Below are 20,291 nucleotides of genomic sequence, written 5' to 3' on the forward strand. Positions count from 1 at the left end.
AAAATATTTAGACCCTTAACTTTTTCCACATCAATCTACACACAGTACCCCATAATGACTAAGCAAAAATAGGTTTTTCAAAATGTTTGCAAATGTATAATGAAATAAAAAAATATATATACACTACTGTTCAAAAGTTTGGGGTCACTTAGAAATGTCCTTGTTTTGAAAGAAAAGCTATTTTTTGTCCATTAAAATAACGTCAAAATGATCAGAAATACAGTGTAGATATTGTTCATGTTGTAAATGACTATTGTAGCTGGAAACGGCCAATTTGTTTTATGGAATATTTACATAGCCGTACACAGGCCCATTATCAGCAACCATCACTCCTGTGTTCCAATGGCACGTTGTGTTAGCTAATCCAAGTTTATAATTTTAAAAGGCTAATTGATCATTAGAAACCCCTTTTGCAATTATGTTAGCTCAGCTTAAAACTGTTGTTCTGATTAAAGAAGCAATAAAACTGGCCTTCTTTAGACTAGTTGAGTATCTGGAGCATCAGCATTTGTGGGTTCGATTACATGCTCAAAATGGCCAGAAACAAAGAACTTTCTTCTGAAACTCATCAGTCAATTCTTGTTCTGAGAAATGAAGGCTATTCCATGTGATAAACTGCCAAGAAAATGAAAATCTCGTACAATGCTGTGTATTACTCCGGGATCGTGGCCTTGCAAAGAAAAAGCCATGTCTCAGACTGGTCAATAAGAAGAAAATATTAAGATGGGCAAAAGAACAGACACTGGACAGAGGAACTCTGCCTAGAAGGCCAGCATCCCGGAGTCGCCTCTTCACTGTTGACATTGAGATGAAGCTGCCAGTTGAGGACTTGTGAGGTCTCCAATTTCTCAAAGTAGACACTCCAACGTACTTGTCCTCTTGCTCAGTTGTGCACCGGGGCCTCCCACTCCTCTTTCTATTCTGGTTAGAGCCAGTTTGCGCTGTTCTGTTATTACTTTTTTTGACAGCCATGGGTACACTCCAACACTCAGACATAATTTACAAAGGAAGCATTCGTGTTTAGTGAGTCCACCAGGCAGTAGGGATGACCAGGGACGTTCTATTGATAAGTGTGTGAATGTGAACTTTTTCCTTTACTGCTAAGCATTCAAATTGTAACTAGTACTTTTGGGTGTCAGGGAAATGTATGGAGTAAAAAGTAGATAACTATCTTTAGGAATGTTGTGAAGTAAAAGTAGTCAAAAATATAAATAGTAAAGTATAGATTCTCCGAAAAACAACTTAAGTATTTTTTTTTACTTATGTACTTTAGACCACTGGGTATTGTGTGTAGATTGATGGGGAGAGAAAAAACAATTTAATACATTTTAGAATAAGGCTGTAACATAACAAAATGTGGAAAAAGTCAAGGGGTCTGAATACTTTCCGAATGCACTGTATATACACTGTATATATGAAAGTATGTGGACATCCCTTCAAATGAATGGACTTGGCTATTTCAGACACACCTGTTGCTGACAGGTGTATAAAATCGAGCACACAGCCATGTAATCTCCATAGACAAATATTTGCAGTGGAATATGATTACTGAAGAGCTCAGTGACTTTCAATGTGGCACCGTTATAGGATGCCACCTTTCCAACAAGTCAGTTCATCAAATTTCTGCCCTGCTAGAGCTGCCCCAGTCAACTGTGAGTGCTGTTATTGTGACGTGCGAACATCTAGGAGCAACAACAGTTCAGCTGCGAAGTGGTTGGCCACACAAGCTCACACGCTTACAGAACAGGATCACTGATTGCTAAAGCGCATAGTGCGTAATAATAGTCTGTCCTCGGTTGCAACACCCAGTTCCAAACTTCCAAACTGACTCTGGAAGCAATGTCAGCAAAATAACTGTTCGTCAGCAGCTTCATGAGATGGGTTTCCATGTCCGAGCAGACGAACAAAGATCTGACGAATCTGGGTTTGGCGGATCCCAGGAGAACGCTACCTGCGCCAAGGCATAGTGCCAACTGTAAAGTTTGGTGGGGGAGGATTAATGGTCTGGGGCTGTTTATCGTGGTGAAAGGAAATATTAATGCTACAGCATACAATGACATTCGAGATGATTCTGTGCTTCCAACTCTGTGGCAACAGTTTGGGGAAGGCACTTTCCTGTTACAGCATGACAATGCCCCCGTGAACAAAGCGAGGTCCATACAGAACTGGTTTGTCATGATCGGTGTGGAGGAACTTGACTGGCCTGCACAGAGCCCTCTGATGAATTGGATTGCCGACTGCAGGCCAGACCTAATCGCCCAAAATCAGTGCCCGACCTCACTGGCACTAATGCTCTTGGCACATACTATTTACAGTAATTTCACACAGGATGCCAGATAAGACAGGAGAATTGGATATACTGTAACCCCACATACTTTCCCAAAGCACAGGCCCCCACACAACTAGAGGGATATCAACAGACCACCAACTTACTACCCTGAGACAAGGCTAAGTATTGCCCATGAAGATCTCCTCCACCACACAAACCCAAGGGTGTGCAAAACCGAACAGGAAGATCACGTCAGTGACTCAACCCACTCAAGTCAAGTATATTGGAAAAAGCCAGGCATGACGTGACACAACCCTCTTAGGGATGTCATGGAAGAGCACCAGTAAGCCAGTGACTCAGCCCCCGTAATAAGGTCAGAGACAGAGAATCCCAGTGGAGAGAGGGGAGCCGGCCAGGCAGAGACAGCAGGGGCGTTTCGTCACTCCTGTGCCTTGCCGCTCACTTTCGCACCCCTGGGCCAGACTATACTCAATTAGACTTTCACATGGATAGGCAGACCATTCAAGAAAAAGTCTGCTCTATAGGAGAAAACCCTGTATCCAGCTGTTTGCTTAAAAATTCTAGGGGCAATAAGGAGGCCTGCATCTTGTGACCGTAGTGTACATGTAGGCACAGTGGGGCAAAAAAGTATTTAGTCAGCCACCAATTGTGCAAGTTCTCCCACTTAAAAAGATGAGAGAGGCCTGTAATTTTCTTTGAGAGTTGAAAGTCCGTGTTGCCCAGCAACAGCCCCAAAACATCACTGCTCTAGAGGAGATCTGCATAGAGGAATGGGCCAAAATACCAGCAACAGTGTGTGAAAACCTTGTGAAGACTTACAGAAAACGTTTGACCTCTGTCATTGCCAACAAAGGGTATAGAACAAAGTATTGAGATAAACTTTGTTATTGACCAAATACTTATTTTCCACCATAATTTGCAAATAAATTCATAAAAAATCCTACAATGTGATTTTCTGGATTTTTTTTTCTCATTTTGTCTGTCATAGTTGAAGTGTACCTAAGATAAAAAATTACAAGCCTCTCTCATCTTTTTAAGTGGGAGAACTTGCACAATTGGTGGCTGACTAAATACTTTTTTGCCCCACTGTATGTACAGCAGGATCAAATCTGAGAGATACGAGCAAGTCCATGTAATGCTTTGTAGGTTAGCAGTAAAACCTTGAATTCAGCCCGAGCCTTAACATGAAGCCAGCCAGAGGCTAGTACTGGAGCAATGTGATACATTTTTGAGGTTCTAGTCAAGATTCTAGCAGCCGTATTTAGCACTAACTGAAGTTTATTTGGTGCTTTATCTGGGTAGCCAGAGAGTAGAGCCTTGTAGTAGTCTAATTTAAAAAGTGACAAAGCATGGATTAGTTTTTCTGCATCATTTTGGGACAGTTTTAGATTTTTGCAACGTTACGAAGATGAAAAAAAGCTGCCCTTGAAATATTCTTGATATGTTAGTCAAAAGAGAGATCAGAGTCCAGAGTAACATGAGGTCCTTCACAGTTTTATTTGAGACGACTGTACAACCCTCAAGATGAATTGTCAGATCAAGCAGCAGATCTCTTTGTTTCTTGGGACCTAGAACTATCATCTCTTCCTGATGTCTGAAACACAGGCTTCCAGGATAGGCAATTTTCGGGCTTCACCATGTCTCATCGAATTGTACAGCTGTGTGTCGTCCACATAGCAGTGAAAGTGACATCGCCAAGAGTTAGAATATATAGTGAAAAAAAGGTAGTCCAAAAACAGAACCTTGAGGGACACAAACTTACCATTGATTTGTCAGAGGACAAACCATCTACAGAGACGAACTGATATCTTTCTGATAGATGAGATCTAAACCAGGCAAGAACTTGTCCTTGTAGATCAGTTGTGGTTTTCAATCTATCCAAAAGAATGTGGTGATCGATGGTATCAAAAGCGGCACTATGGTCTAGTACCACGAGGACAGATGCAGAGCCTTGGTCTGACATCATTAAAATGTCATTTACCACCTTCCCGAGTGCAGTCTTAGTAATATGATGTGGTCTAAAACCAGATTTGAGCGTTTCATATACATTATTTGTCTTCAGGAAGGCAGTGAGTTGCTGTGCAACATCTTTTTCTGAAAAAAAATAAGAGGAATGGGAGATCATCATAGGCCAATAGTTAAAGAATTCTGGGTCAAGGTTTGGCTTCTTCAGGAGAGGCTTTATTACTGACACTTTTAGTGAGTTTGGTCCACATCCAGAGGATAGGGAGCCATATATTATGTTCAACATAGGAGTGCCAAACACACGAAGTAGCTATTTTAGTAGTTTAATTGGAATAGGGTCCAGTAGGCTCCTGGAAGGTTTAAAAGGCATGACTATTTTCATGAATGTGTCAAGAGATACAGGATTTTTTAAAACTTGAGTGTCTCCATTGATCCTAGCTTGTGGCAGTTCTGTGCAAACTCAGGACAACTGAGTTTTGAAGAAATACCCAGATTAAAGGAGGAGTCCGTAATTTGCTTTCTAATAATCATTAGGCCATACCCACTTGGGGAATGCTGCTTTTTAGTTGGCTTTGCAACAGTATCAAAATAAATGTGGGATTGTTTTAATTCTCCTCAATTAGGTTGGAAAAGTAGGCTAAATTAGCAGCAGTGAGGGCTCTTCGATATTGCACGGTACTGTCTTTCCAAGCTAGTCGGAAGACTTCCAGTTTGGTGGAGCGACATTTCCTTTCCAATTTCCTGGAAGCTTGCTTCAGGGCTTGGGTATTTTCTGTGTTCCAGGGAGATACTTTCTTGTGACAAAGGTTTTTTGTTTTTCGAGGTGCGACTGCATCTAGGGCAGGACTGCCCAACCCTCTTCCTGGAGCTCTACCGTCTTGTGGGTTTCAGTCCAACCCTAGTTTAACACACCAAGTTCTACTAATTAGCTGCTCAACAAGACCTTAACTAGCTGAATCAGAATTTATGCTAAATTAGGGTTGGACTGAAAACCTACAGGACAGTAGATCTCCAGGAAGATGGTTGGGAAGCCCTGATCTAGGGTATTACGCAAGGTTAAATTTAGATCCTCGGATAGGTGGTTAACGTCCTTGGGTAGGTGGCGGTAGTCTGGAAGGGCATCTAGGAATCTTTGGGTTGTTAGAGAATTATAACACAGTTTATGATCATCCTTGGTTGTGGTCTGAGCAGATTAATTGTTGTGATTGCAAACATAATAAAATGGTGGCCCGAAAGTCCAGGATTATGATGAAAAACATTTAGATCCACAATATTTAATTCACAGGACAAAAATATATACAGCGCCGGGGGGAGAGCGGGAGCAGACGTGACAGTACCACCCCTCTAGGGGCTTCACCCAGCTTCCCACCTGGGCAAACCGGGCGAGACATGGTCACTGGGCAAGCCGGTTGGGGCGTGGAAGCCCAACGAACCGGCAGGAGCGTGAGAGCCTGGCAAGCTGGCTGAGGCATGGAAGCCCGACGATCCGACTGAGGCAAGACGCCTGTCGATCCCGCTGCAGAGAGGGAGTCCGAAGATCTGGTGGAGTGTGACGTGGGATGGGAAGCCATTGAGCCAACCGATGCAAGGAAACCTCTCGAGCCAGCTAGGGCGTGGAAGCCCGACGAGCTGGCTAGGCACCCCCGGTTCCATCGTTGGCGACCCAGAGCCGATGCCACCATACCAACCGGAAAGCCAGCACTACCCGATGCTTTGTGTGATGGCTTCTGCTGCATTCTGTCACATGAGTTGACGCTGGAGAGATGAAGCAGGTATGGGGCATAAAACATTTAATGTAGAACGGACATGGAACGAGACAGGAACAGCGTCAGAAAACAGGTAACACAAACAAAAGACAATCAATGCAGCAGAGGGGAACAGAGCTGGGGAACTGACAAATATAGGGGAGGAAATAAACAGATGATGAGTGGGTCCAGTTGAGTCCAATATCACTGATGCGCGTGACGAGGGAAGGCAGGTGTGCTTAATGGATGGAAGGAGTGCGTGATGCAGGGCAGCCTGGCGCCCTCAAGCGCCGGGGGGAGCGGGAGCAGACGTGACACATTTAAGCCTTGAAAGATGCCTGACAAGACCACAGCCAATCGCATGCAAGCATCAACGTAGCTAGCTTGGCTAGTCTTGTGAGCGAGCTAGCTAGCTAGTTAGCTAGGTGGTTTTCTTAGCTAGCTAGCTAGCTTGTTATCTATTCTGGTTGTTATCTTGCATAACTGATATGTGTATAAATGTAAAAGACACTTCATGTTTTATGGATAATATTTACATTTACAGAGTGGGTGAACAGGCTGTCAGGTATCATTCAGGGCTTAAATGCCCCGCATTGCAATCAACGCAGCCACAGGGCTCCTTGATTAAGTGGTTATTGTGCATCTGAACAAATTAATGGATGATAAGTGGTACTTTTGATATCTTGTGATCTCGACAAAACAACTTTTGTTATGTTGTGATCATGAGATAAATAAGTTGTGATCTCTGTCAGAGAGCATAGAATAACTTCTGAATTTATGAATGCTCAACTCCTGTTGAATATGGCCGGTGTCAGTAACGAATGGACAATCTGACTGCACAGTCATCAACGCTCTGGAGCCTAACCAGCTCTGCTAGGGTGAGTAATGTTCAGTGAGCTGTTCTCTCTCACATAGATGTCTGGAAGTAGCTAGAAATTTAGCTTGGGTGCTTGACTGCTGTTGTTAGTACATTCGGATCACACCTTAAAAAGATGGGCGGGGCTAAAGCTTAAGAGGCTGTGAACGATGCTGAACAGATTTTTCCAAACAAGAACGACGCAGCTTTCCACTTTGTTTCTTACATAATACAGTAGTTTGAATACAGTGAGCACTTGGAATGAAGTTTTGTTTGGCATGACGAACAAAACTGCATTCCAAGTGCCCACTGTATTCCAACTATGAAATTAGAATGATCATTCTATTTCTATGATTCCAACAGTTTACCCAAGGGTTTTTATCTATAATCACAAGTAAAATCGCATTGGCAGAATTTGGTACAAAAATGGCAATTAGATTTTATGGCCCTATCGTGCAGCCTTAGGACCAGTGGATCAGACTGTGAGCTTCCCTGATTTTGAAAGACTCTTAAGGCTCTTATCCTGGCTTGAGGGTCCTTGACCCCTCTTATGTCTAACCTTTGAGCCACATTATGTCTGCTATAGTATAGATGGTGGTGCATATCATAGGTGTTAATGTAAAATGTGTTAATGTGCTTACTTCGGACAGGCTCTCCTGATCCTGCCTGGGCATTTTCAGCATTTCTGCTAGTTCTGACTGTCAACACTGCCCAGGTCATGTTCTGGTCATGCCTGGCCTTGAACTTTAGGCTTTAGGAGATTCAAGTGTGAGACATCGTAAAGATAATTCGTAATGGTGTTTGTGCACACATTCTCTCTTATGTCAACATGAATTCATTAGCTATAGTGTGTATGTGTTTGAAAGTTAGGTTGTGTTAGTATTTATTTACACATGTACAAATCAGCAATCTAAAACCTCCAACCCCTCGGGTCTCAGAGGCCATCCTGCTGACCCCTAATAATGCGATCATTAAAAGGTGGTCATAATGGTTCTCAATCCCGTGACTGGGAGCATGGAGGAAAACAGAGCTTGTTGCCCTCTCGAGTCATTTATCACCCATATCAGTCCTCATGAAGTTGATATGCTCTGCCTTTAAACCATCGGCCTTGATCTCAGAGCCCTGCCAGAAATGTGAGCTGGGGGGTTGATAGAGGGTTAGGACAATGTTTGGTCTTTGACCCCTGCACTATGTGACACTAGAGGGTATCCAAAGGGTCTCTCGCCGAACAATATTCTGCCCTGCATCCCAGCCTGCCGCAGTTACAGGAGGTTTAATTCTCTTTGTGTTGTACTTCTCCTCTTAACCAATCACTGACCTTTCCAACTGCCACTATTGGGGAAGGTTGACCAATTAGAATCAAACTTCTCATTAACTGATGACCTTTTTGTGTGTCAACTGGACTTGTTACCATGTCTGCTGACCTTTCAAGCAACAGGGACGCTCAGGTGAAAAGTGATCAACACTGGTCAGTATCTTGGTATCCAAAGCGCCAAAGCACAACAATCTCGCGTTGCAAATACACTGTGGTGAACCGAGGACATTCACGTGCATATTTGAGTGAGTGTGTAAGTGTCTGTGAATTAGTTTACAAATGTGTAGCTAAATATCACACGAATATCAAACGCGCTTTTTCAATGACATTGCTATATTTTAGAATGTTTAAATCCGTCTTGTAAACAAGAGGAACCATGTCAGCGTTCAGACGAAAAAGATCACGTAATCAGGAGCCAAAAATGCCTTTTTTGTTCCCCTCGTTATACTGTATACATCAACTGTTTGAATACAGTATTTGTTTCTGTGTGTGACCATAGCTTAATTGGTAACTGTTTATCTCGGTCTGTAAAGTGGACGTCTCCCATTTGGCAGAACGGCCAACTTTCCAATATTGACTCTGTCATCATGCAGACATGTAAGACGGCCAGAGCGGTCACCGTCAGATATTATTGTGAGAAGCTTTGGCCTCTGTCCTTTTGTTTCTGTGACAGCCATCAAGTCAACCAAGACCTTTGGCTGTTTTTTTATTGAACCTTTATTTAACTAGGCAAGACAGTTAATTCAGAACAAATTCTTATTTACAATGATGGCCTACCTCGGTCAAACCCTAACCAGGATGACACTGGGCCAATTGTGCACCGCCCTATGGGACTCCCAATCACAGCCGGTTGTGATACAGCCTGGAATTTAACCAGGGGTCTGTGGTGACGCCTCTAGCACTGAGATGCAGAGCCTTTAGACCCCTGCACCACTCGGAAGCCCCTGTAAACGTGAGTCAATCCACAAGCGTATACCCATTCCGAAAAGAGGGGTTTATGATGTATAGTGGATTCCCTCTTTATCTCTGAGCTCAAAGTGAAGTCATTGTGCCCCTGAAATAATTGCTGCTCCCTGGGGAAGGCTGATGACATAACCCTTACAATGAGTGAATTGACTGAGAGGAAACAATAATGCTCACTGGGATCTTTCTTTTCTCCCATGTTCTATTCTGAACATATTCAATGTAGCTGTGATGCCTTTAGGAAGTGTATGAGACATTTTATTGGTATGATCTCACTTGTTCTTTATGAATAGTGGTTGATCCCTGACGTCTTTTAGATTAGTTCCTGTTTTACAGTGGCACTTGTGGTCACTGGGCGTCAGACAGACGGACGTCAGTAAGGTCACTTGACCTCTACACGCAAAGGAGAAGTGATGAGTCAGGAGAGGTATGTGTGTGGCCTGTGACAGAAGCAATGTGGAAGCATTAAATCACACTCACACGTATATACGCACACTCAACATATGCACACACACACACACCGGGCCCCACACATGCCATTTGGTATGCAGCCGTTTAGCATCAGATGTTCTTATCACATCAGCTGTTCATTTTACTGGATGCATCAAAGATGTATAAACTCTACAGTATAACTTGATAAACACACACACGTAAAAGCTGCAGTAGGACACAAATGTCAAGCTCTGTTAGAATGATTCATCACTGTGATGACCTGAGGGGGCAATCACTAGGGACCTGAGCATCCTAGTCGACCGTCATTCCACTGAACCTTACAGCACTAGCATCAGTACTCTGTGATCAGCACTCTGATATCATTTGGCACTTTATAGTTGATTCCTATGTAATTCCTCTGACATAGGGACTCTTGTCTGGACCTGAATTTGAACCGTCCTCTCCACCCATGTCACGACTTCTGCCAAAGTCGTTGCCTCTCCTTGTTCGGGCGGTGCTCGGCGGTCGACGTCACCGGCCTTCTAGCCATCATTGATCCAAATATTAGGAACATGACAGACGGACCAGGTGAATCCATGTGTAAGCTATGATCCCTTATTGATGTCACCTCAATCAGTGTAGATGAAGGGGAAGAGACAGGTTAAAGAATGGTTTTGAAGCCTTGAGAACATTGAGACATGGATTGTGTATGTGTGCCATTCAGAGGCTGAATGGGCCAGACAAAATAAGTGCATTTGAATGGGGTATGATGGAAGGTGCCAGGCACATCAGTTTGAGAGTTAAGAGTCTTGTCTTCCCACACACCTGTTTTCAATCCCATATTTAATCCTCTGTTTCCCCTCATGTCTTTGTCAGAGATTGTTTTATGTTGTATAGGTGCGTGATGTGTCCTCGTACCCATGTTCGTTTATGTATGCACGTGTTTGGAGCATGTTAAGTGGACTTATATTAAAAGACTCCATTTACTCTCTGTTTGACTCTCCTGCGCCTGACTTCCCTGCCACCTATACACACAACTCTGACAACCCATCAATTTACCACTACTACCAAGGAGGTTTGCACTGCCAGCGAATAGGAATCATAGCCACTGACTCTTTTAAATATATTATATGAGCGGCCAAGTCCACTGTCCTCTTACAGCATTAGCATCAGCACTCTGATGGCATTGGGCATGGCATAATTGATGTTCATGGCATTAGACTCAAATCAAATCAAACGTTATTGGTCACATACACGTGTTTAGCAGATGTTATTGCAGGTGTAGTGAAATTATTGTGTTTCTAGCTCCGACAGTTCAGTAATATCTAACCATTTCACAACACATACCCAATACACACAAATCTAAGTAAAGGAATGGAATTAAGAATATATGGACGAGTAATGTCAGAGTGGCATAGACTAAGATAATGTAGCATAGTATAGAATACAGCATATACATATGAGATGAGTAATGCAAGATATGTAAACACCATTAAAGTGACTAGTGTTCCATTTATTAAAGTGGCCACTGATTTCAGGTCTATGTATATAGGCAGCAGCCTCTAATGTGCTAGTGATGGCTATTTAACAGTCTGATGGCCTCGAGATAGAAGCTGTTTTTCAACACTCTTACCATTATCAATTTACCAGTATCAATCATCCCGGCTAGCAAATAGGAATCACATCCAATATCGGTGATCAAATTAACAGTTCAGGATTCCGATGAGTTTGTAACTCCATTCACTATAACGTCATTTAAAATAAGTCATAGATAGGTTGCCCATAGATACTTTATGGCTGTTGGCAGAGCAATGAGCAGAGATAACAGTATACAGTTACTGTAGGTCTATTCTACTCTAACAATGATCAGTGACGAGGGTGCACACAACAGTTTGGTCATATCAGCCAGCAGTGGCGAGGGCAGTGTGACAAAGCAGTTTTCATTAGTGTTATGGGAGCCCATTACAGGTTGGAAGTATAAACCAGCCTCGACCAGGAGGATAATCTTATCAAGCTGTGGAGAGGACAGAGAGAGAAAAAAGAGAGGGGAGTGAGAGGAGAGAGAGAGGAACAGTAGTGGAGGAAGCTTGGGGAGAAGGTAACCTTAAAGCTGTATTCCTTATTTTGACTTCATTCTACCATTTGGGATGTGAATTACACTGAGTGTATAAAATATTAGGAACATGACAGACGGACCAGGTGAATCCATGTGTAAGCTATGACCCCTTATTGATGTCACCTCAATCAGTGTAGATGAAGGGGAAGAGACAGGTTAAAGAATGGTTTTGAAGCCTTGAGAACATTGAGACATGGATTGTGTATGTGTGCCATTCAGAGGCTGAATGGGCCAGACAAAATAAGTGCATTTGAATGGGGTATGATGGAAGGTGCCAGGCACATCAGTTTGAGAGTGTCAAGAGCTGCAAAGCTGCTGGGTTTTTCATGCTAGCAACAGTTTCCCTTGTGTATCAAGAATGGTCCACCACCCAAAGGACATCAAACCAACTTGACAACTGTGGGAAGCATTCAACATTAGCCAGCATCCCTGTGGAATGCTTTTGACACCTTGTAATTTATTATGGATCCACATTATGGATCCCTATAGCTGCTGCCAAGGCAATGTTACAGGGGTCCAGCAAGGCAGTTATATAAAATACAAAATATGACATCACATTTCATGAAACTTTTCACAACACATTAAGTGTGTGCCTTCAGGCCACTACCCTACTACCACAAATCTACAATGCAAAATCCATGTAGAGTCCATGCCCAGATGAATTGAGGCTGTTCTGAGGTCAAAAGAGGGTGCAACGCAATATGAGGAAGGTGTTCCTAATGTTTTGTACACTCAATGTAGATACATACAGATGCAGCACTCCATCACCCTCCTTGGTCGAATAGCCCTTACACAGCCTGGAGGTGTGTTTTGGGTCATTTTCCTGTTGAAAAATAAATGATTGTCCTACTCAGCGCAAACCAGATGTGATGGCATATTGCTGCAGAATGCTGTGGTAGCCATACTGGTTAAGAGTGCCTTGAATTCTAAATAAATCACAGACAGTGTCACCAGCAAAGCACCCCCACACCAACACACCTCCTCCTCCATGCTTCATTGTGGGAACCACACATCCATTCACCTACTCTGTGTCTCACAAAGACTCGGCGGTTGGAACCAAAAATCTCAAATTTGGACTCATCAGACCAAAGGACAGATTTCCACCGGTCTAATGTCCATTGCCTGCGTGTCTTGGCCCAACCAAGTCTCTTCTTATTATTGGTGTCCTTTAGTTGTGGTTTCTTTGCAGAAATTTGACCATGAAGGCCTGATTCACGCAGTCCCCTCTGAACAGTTGACGATGAGATGTGTCTGTTACTTGAGCTCTCTGAAGCATTTATTTGGGCTGCAATATGAGGTGCAGTTAACTCTAAAGAACGTATCCTCTGCAGCAGAGGTATCTCTGGGTCTTCCTTTCCTGTGGCGTTCCTCATGAAAGCCAGTTACATCATAGCGCTTGATAGTTTAAGCGACTGCACTTGAAGAAACTTTCAAAGTTCTTGAAATTTTCCAGATTGACTGACCTTCATGTCTTAAAGTAATGATGGACTGTAATTTCTTTCTTTGAGCGGTTCTTGCCATAATATGTACTTGGTCTTTTACCAAATAGGGCTATCTTCTGTATACCACCACTACCTTGTCACAACACAACTGATTGGCTCAAATGCATTAAGAAAGAAAGAAATTGCACAAATTAACTTTTGACAAGGCACACCTGTTAATTGAAATGCCTTCCAGGTGACTACCTCATTAAGCTTTTCGAGAGAATGCCAAGAGTGTGCAAAGCTGTCATCGTACCAATGGTTACTTTGAATAATCTGAAATATAAAATATATCTGGATTTGTTTAACACTTTCCTGGTTACTACATGATTCCATATGTGTTATTTCGTAGTTTTGATGTCTTCACTATTTTCGTACAATGTAGAAAATAGTCAAATTAACGAAAGACTCTTGAATGAGTATGTGTGTCCAAACTTTTGACTGGTACTGTACCTACAATGTATTTGCGAAGCATTGCAAAGTATGAAGTGATTGATAAGGTCCCCCCCAAAAATAGGAAAGCCCCTGTAGAAGCTGACCACTGAACATTTCTACTAAACAAGGGGATGATTGTGGTATTGAAGCTAGGTGGAGCATGAAGCGTACAATATTGCGGGTGGCGGCAGTGCAGCACTGCACGTCCTCTGGACTAATAGGCCTCGCACCCCCTCTCCCCAAAAGTCTACTCCCGGACTCTGTGCACAAAAGTACGCCCACTACTCTGACCTAGGACACACTAGCCCAGAAACCATAAGTGTACAACCTGATTGTCTGGTCATCATCAAAATTATTTTTGCTCCAGTTCTTTCGGATTCCTTATTGTGTCACATCACCTTACTTCCTGGTCATGGGAATTCAGTGTGAAATCTCGAAGCCGCAACTATCGGCCCTTCCTGTCCACACCCTTCCTTCATTGCCAGCTGGAACCTGAGGTCCCAGTCTCAGTCTGACGGTGGATGACATAATACAGTAAGTTCAAGGTCTGTTCCATAGCTGTACTTTAACTTCCAAGCAGCTTTTGTTACTTCTAGGTTAGACTACTGCAATGCTCTACTTTCCGGCTACCCGGATAAAGCACTACATTTATTTAAGTTAGTGCTAAATATGGCTGCTAGAATCCTGACTAGAACCCCAAAATTTTATCATATTACTCCAGTGCTAGCCTCCCTACACTGGCTTCCTGTCAAGGCAAGGGCTGATTTCAAGTTTTTACTGCTAACCTACAAAGCATTACATGGGCTTGCTCCTACCTATCTCTCTGATTTGGTCCTGCCGTACATACCTACACGTACACTACACGGTCACAAGAACCAGGCCTCCTAATTGTCCCTAGAATTTCTAAGCAAACAGCTGGAGGCAGGGCTTTCACCTATAGAGCTCCATTTTTATGGAATGGTCTGCCTACCCATGTGAGAGACGCAAACTCGGTCTCAACCTTTAAGTCTTTACTGAAGACTCATATCTTCAGTGGGTCATATGATTGAATGTAGTAGTCTGGCCGGGGAGTGTGAACGGAAAGGCTCTGGAGCAACGAACCGCCCTTGCTGTCTCTACCTGCCTGGCAGGCTACCCACACCAACCCAACACAGGCTAGCCTACACCAACCCAACATAGGCTAGCCCACACCAACCCAACACGGGCCACCACCACACCAGTCCAACATGGGCTGGCCTACAACAACAACACAGGCCAGCCCACACCAAGCCCAACATGGGCTATCCCATACCGTGCTTAGGGTCATTGTCCTGTTGGAGGGTGAACGTTCACCACAGTCTGAGTTTCTGTGCGCTCTGGAGCAGGTTTTCATCAAATTCTCTCTGTACTTTGCTCCGTTAATCTTTGTCTGGATCCTGACTAGTCTCCCAGTCCCTGCCACTGAAAAACATCCCCACAGCATGCTGCCACCACCATGCTTCACCATAGGGATGGTGCCAGGTTTCCTCCAGACGTGATGCTTGGCACTCAGGCCAAAGATTTCAATCTTGGTTTCATCAGACCATAGAATTTAGGTGCCTTTTGGCAAATTCCAAGCGGGCTATCATGCGCCTTTTACTGAGGAGTGGCTTCTGTTTGGCCACTCTACCATAAAGGCCTGATTGGTGGAGTGCTGCAGAGATGGTTGTACTTCTGGAAGGTTTTCCCATCTCCAAAGAGGACCCCTGGAGCTCTGTCAGAGTGACCATCGGATTCTTGGTCACCTCCCTGACCAAGGCCCTTCTCCCCCGATTGTTCAGTTTGGCCGGGTGGCCAGCTGTAGAAATCTTGGCGGAGTCTTGGTGGTTCCAAACTTATTCCATTTAAGAATGATGGAGGCCACTGTGTTCTTGGGGACCTTCAATGCTGAAGACATTTTTTGGTACCCTTCGCCAGATCTGTGCCTCGACACAATCCTGTCTCAGAGATCTACAGACAATTCCTTCGACCTCATGGCTTGGTTTTTGTTCTGATTGCACTGTCAACTGTGGGACCTTATAACGACAGGTTTGCGTCTTTCCAAATCATGCCCAATCAATTGAATTTACCACAGGTGGACTCCAATCAAGTTGTAGAAACATCTCAAGGATAAACAATGAAAACAGGATGCACCTGAGCTCAATTTCGAGTCTCATAGCAAAGGTATATAAGGTATTTATGTTTTTTATTTTTAATACATTTGCAAACATTTCCAGAAAACTGTTTTACTTCATCATTATGGGGTATTGTGTGTAGATTGTTGAGAAAAAAATATTGAATTCATTTTAGAATAAGGCTGTAGGGTAACAAAATGTGAGAAAAGTAAAGGGGTCTGAATACTTCCCGAATGCACTGCATATACACTGAGTGTACAGAACATTAAGGACAGGTGACCAGGTGAATCCAGGTGAAAACTATGATCCCTTATTGATGTCACCAGTTAAATCCACATTATCTACAGTGATTGAAGGGGAGGAGACATGATAAAGAAGTCTAGGGGTATGAATACATTCCAAATGTACTATAAATACGTGCATATTATGTAAAACAATATATGTAGGATAGCAACAACCAATGTTTGCAGCCTACATGGGCCAATATTTCAGCCCACATTGGACCCACATCGTGCCAATGTGGACATGTTTGCCAAGTGCACTCTATGCCGCCTGATCTACATTATGATGCTTTGCTGGCATGTGCTATGTTACTTTGCTACATGCTACTGTATGCCCTACTTTGTTAGCATGCTCTAGGCTAGGGTTACCAAGCAGGTTCTGTGTGGTTTGATTTTCTAGCCTGCTGCTCTCTGAGCTGGTTACTGGCAGGTGGCTCTGACTTTGACCTACTCTCTCCTGCCAGAAGGCAGCTGACAGGCTGGCCCTCTGCCACCAAGGGACTTAAGCTGCTGCAACGTGCAGCCGGCCATGTATACACCTGGGCACAAGCCCAGGGATTAGGATTGGCTGGGGTGTGAAAGAGAGGGGGGTGGGTGGGGTGGAGTGGTGCGAGGGTTAACCAAGTCTGTCCTCACAGGTCAAGAGCAGCCACTGCTGGGCAAACCCAGAGACCCATTCATAAAAACAGAGAATACTTACTGGACTGTATGCTGATGTGTATATGATCAACTACTTCCTCCAACCACTGCCACTGCCAGCAGCTCAAGGATATCCAGGCCACCCACAGAGTGACGTCCTGCTTCACCAGAGGTTAAATGTAATGGAGTTATTACATGGTATTTATTGTGGCTGTGTGATTGAGTTGGGTCCACCTAAGCGGGAGGACTGTATTGTGTGTTGCGATTGATTATATAATGGGTCATTTGAGGTTGTTAATTGGTTTGGTTGTACGTGCCGGCAGTCGGGTCCAGAGTGTCAATCTGCGTCACTGGATCCCATTTGCAGTGGCTCTAGTGCCAGGACACGGTGGCACCAGTGCCACCAGGCCTGGTCATAATGGTGAGGGATCCGGAGTCTTGGCAAGCATTTGTCACAAAATAGGAACCCGAAATTCCACAACACCTCCAGTATGACGTCAATATCTAAACACGACAGTGTAAATGCCAACAACCAGGCCACAAGAACAGCTTCTGTCAACTTTTTATTTTAAAGGAGAGTGGTAGTGGAAATCTACTCTCCTTAGGAATTTGTATTGTTTTATTGACAGGGATAGACTTGAATGTAGGCCAAGAGGAGACAGATATGAGGGGAAACAGTGTAGAAGAGCAGTGGGGTCAGTATTAGATCCCATGTAAGCCTGCGTGAAACTGTATGTTAGTTGTATGTCAGCCCCACAGCACTGGGTTCTAGGAAAGCAAGCGTGAGATTCTTTCATCTTGCTGGTACTATTTTTTCATGGTGTGTGTGACCCATGGCCCCATCCCTGGCACATCCCTACCCTGCCCTCAGACAGTGGTCAGTGGGGTGAGAGAGCAGAGGGGATGGAAGGTGCGGAGGCCGTATTAAGGGCAGTAAGTCATAATGATGGGCTGGATTAGTGCCGATGCGAAGATCACCCAGGTTAATCTCCCGCAAGAAGTTTTGGGATCAGAATACCGTGATCCAGTAATCAGTATTCAAGCCCAAAGCGCACACAGAGGCAGAAAAGCATTAGAGCGGCCATACAATGCATGAGCACTAAAACAAATAGCTGCACTAACACAATGTTCTTCTCATAAAAGGCACATGGTTTTGGGTCTGGTCTCCTCATCGATTTTGCTTTTCCAACCTCCCTGTTGACCAAGCAACACTGCACCCTATAGGACGTTCTCTGTACTACAACCTCAAAGGATACTTGCACTGACCTGGGTCTTCAATTGGATATGCTCTATGGATCTCTTCAGAAAAACAACTTGAGATCACACAGTTGGAAGACCTTTTCCCTCATGTATGTAATCTGTGGAATTTGGTTCCATGCAGGTCTTAGCCCAGCATCTTGCGGGGTGGGAGGGTAGCCTAGTGGTTAGAGTGTTGGACTAGTAACCGTAAAGGTTGCAAGTTTGTAATCCCCGAGCTGCCAGGGTACAAATCTGTTAGTTCTGCTACTGAACAGGCATTTAACCCACTGTTCCTAGGCCGTCATTGAAAGTGAGAATTTGTTCTTAACTGACTTGCCTAGTAAAATAAATCTTTAGAAATATTGTAAACCACATGAGAGGAGAAGTATAATTCACAATGGAGAGCACTGTACAGAGTATTGTCTTTGGCTTATATTAAACTTGGATGTAGGCCAAGAGGAAACAGGGTAGAAGAGCAGTGGGGTCAAGCTACAAGAGATTATACATTTGAATGCTTTGGGGTTTTAGGGATGCGCTCTACCCTGGCATTTTTATTTCCCCTAGGGAATATTCCCTTATGAAGAGCACCCACTCTTCTAAACTACTTAAGGCTGTCATTTAGCACATGCACGCACACTCACAGGTACACACGGGGCACACATAAACACACCCACGCACCCCTTTTCAGTGACCCCAGCTTAAACAGCAGCAGGTTTACCTAGCAGCCTGTACGAATTCCATTTTTTATTTAAACAGAACGTTTAAGAAACACCTGAATCCTATTTGCAGAACAGTCTCCAGGTTTATTTGAACAGATGACTTCCCTTCAGAGGCCATAAATGAAAGCAGGCCAGGACGCCACAATAAGGCTGAGAACCGCCGAGGTGTCAGATATCTGTGGGAAGAAGCAGCCGGACAAGAAGATGGGGTGGAGATGTGAGGAGACAACTAGACTGGCTCATCTCTCTTCAAATTATATATGTGGTTTCGAGTCTGACTCAGCTGCTTTGGAAGACTAGGCTATATTTGAAAAGTGCAAAATGACTCGTCTGTGATTGTAGGTGCTATGATGTAGGTGTTTACATCAGGTGCTGTGTTGTGGCTAGAAAATGGTGGTTGGGATAGCGGGCTATTTTTGTATAAGTTTTTCCACCATGTCAGCCATCATTGTGATGTGACTGTGGGCTGCTTCAGCTCTATCAGTCACTCTCACTTTTCAACCACTCCTCTCTTTACGGGCATGGCCTATTTCATCCACCTGCAGCTCCCCGAGGAAGAAACAGACAGAGGAAAGAAAGAGAGGCTTTTCTTCAAAGGAAGCAGTGTGGGGGAGGCAGGATAAAGCCATCTCCTCACAGCAATGCAGCAGGTGAGGATGGTGGAGAGAGTGAGAGAGAAAGTGGGAGAAAGAGTAAGAGAGAAATAGAGAGGAGAGAGAGAGAGTCAGAGGAAGAAAGAGAGACAGTGTCTACGTGAGTACAGTCAGGGATACATTTCTCAATACCAGCCTGTCTCGCTCGCCACAATTCTCTCTCTCTCTCTCTACACTAGCCTAATGAGACAGTGTAACAATGGGGCAAGTGTTGGATTTCTGAGACGAGATTCCGGACATCGGAAGAGTGCGGAGGGGTTTGATTCCCACATGGGCCCTAATCAGACACATGACAAACATCACCAGTGTCATTGTGTGTGTGTGTGTGTGTGTGTGTGTGTGTGTGTGTGTGTGTGTGTGTGTGTGTGTGTGTGTGTGTGTGTGTGTGTGTGTGTGTGTGTGCGTGTGTGTGTGTGTGTGTGTGTGTGTGTGTGTGCGCGTGCATGCGTGCGTGGCTGAGCATGTGTATGTGTGTATGGTGTATCATTGCTTCCCTTGATGACATTTACAATACAGCATTTCGGAAACATTGAACTCAGATGAACAGATGACACCAAACACAATGGGTACCTCAAAGTCAAAGTCGACCACAGAGTTTGTGGAGCAGCTGCCCTTGCCAAGCTCCGATGGGTTCCGCAACAGAATGACAATCGGCCCCTTCATCTGTTCGCTGTCATAGATGGAGCAGGAGGGACCGGCCCATTTCACCAAAACAAAGCAGTTCACATAGTCCCCTAACGCATATTATGCTCACTCTTTCCATCCTATATCAGCAAAACACATGATCTAATTATGAATCCAAAAGCTTCTGAATGCAGCACTGTAATTGTTGCATGTGTCTCTTGTACGTGAGCCCATTTTGTTGGCCACGTGACCACTGGATGACGCAATTTAGAGTTCTCCTTCTTTCTGGTTTTAATTCGGTTCCACAAGGCCCTCAAAGATCTAATACTGCTGTGCGACAGGCTGATAACTGTATATGAGAACTGAGCATCCATAGAGCCCACATCACAGGGCTGCATAGGAACAC

Source organism: Oncorhynchus keta, chromosome 31 (assembly GCF_023373465.1).
Source record: "Oncorhynchus keta strain PuntledgeMale-10-30-2019 chromosome 31, Oket_V2, whole genome shotgun sequence".
In the NCBI taxonomy this organism is placed as follows: domain Eukaryota; kingdom Metazoa; phylum Chordata; class Actinopteri; order Salmoniformes; family Salmonidae; genus Oncorhynchus; species Oncorhynchus keta.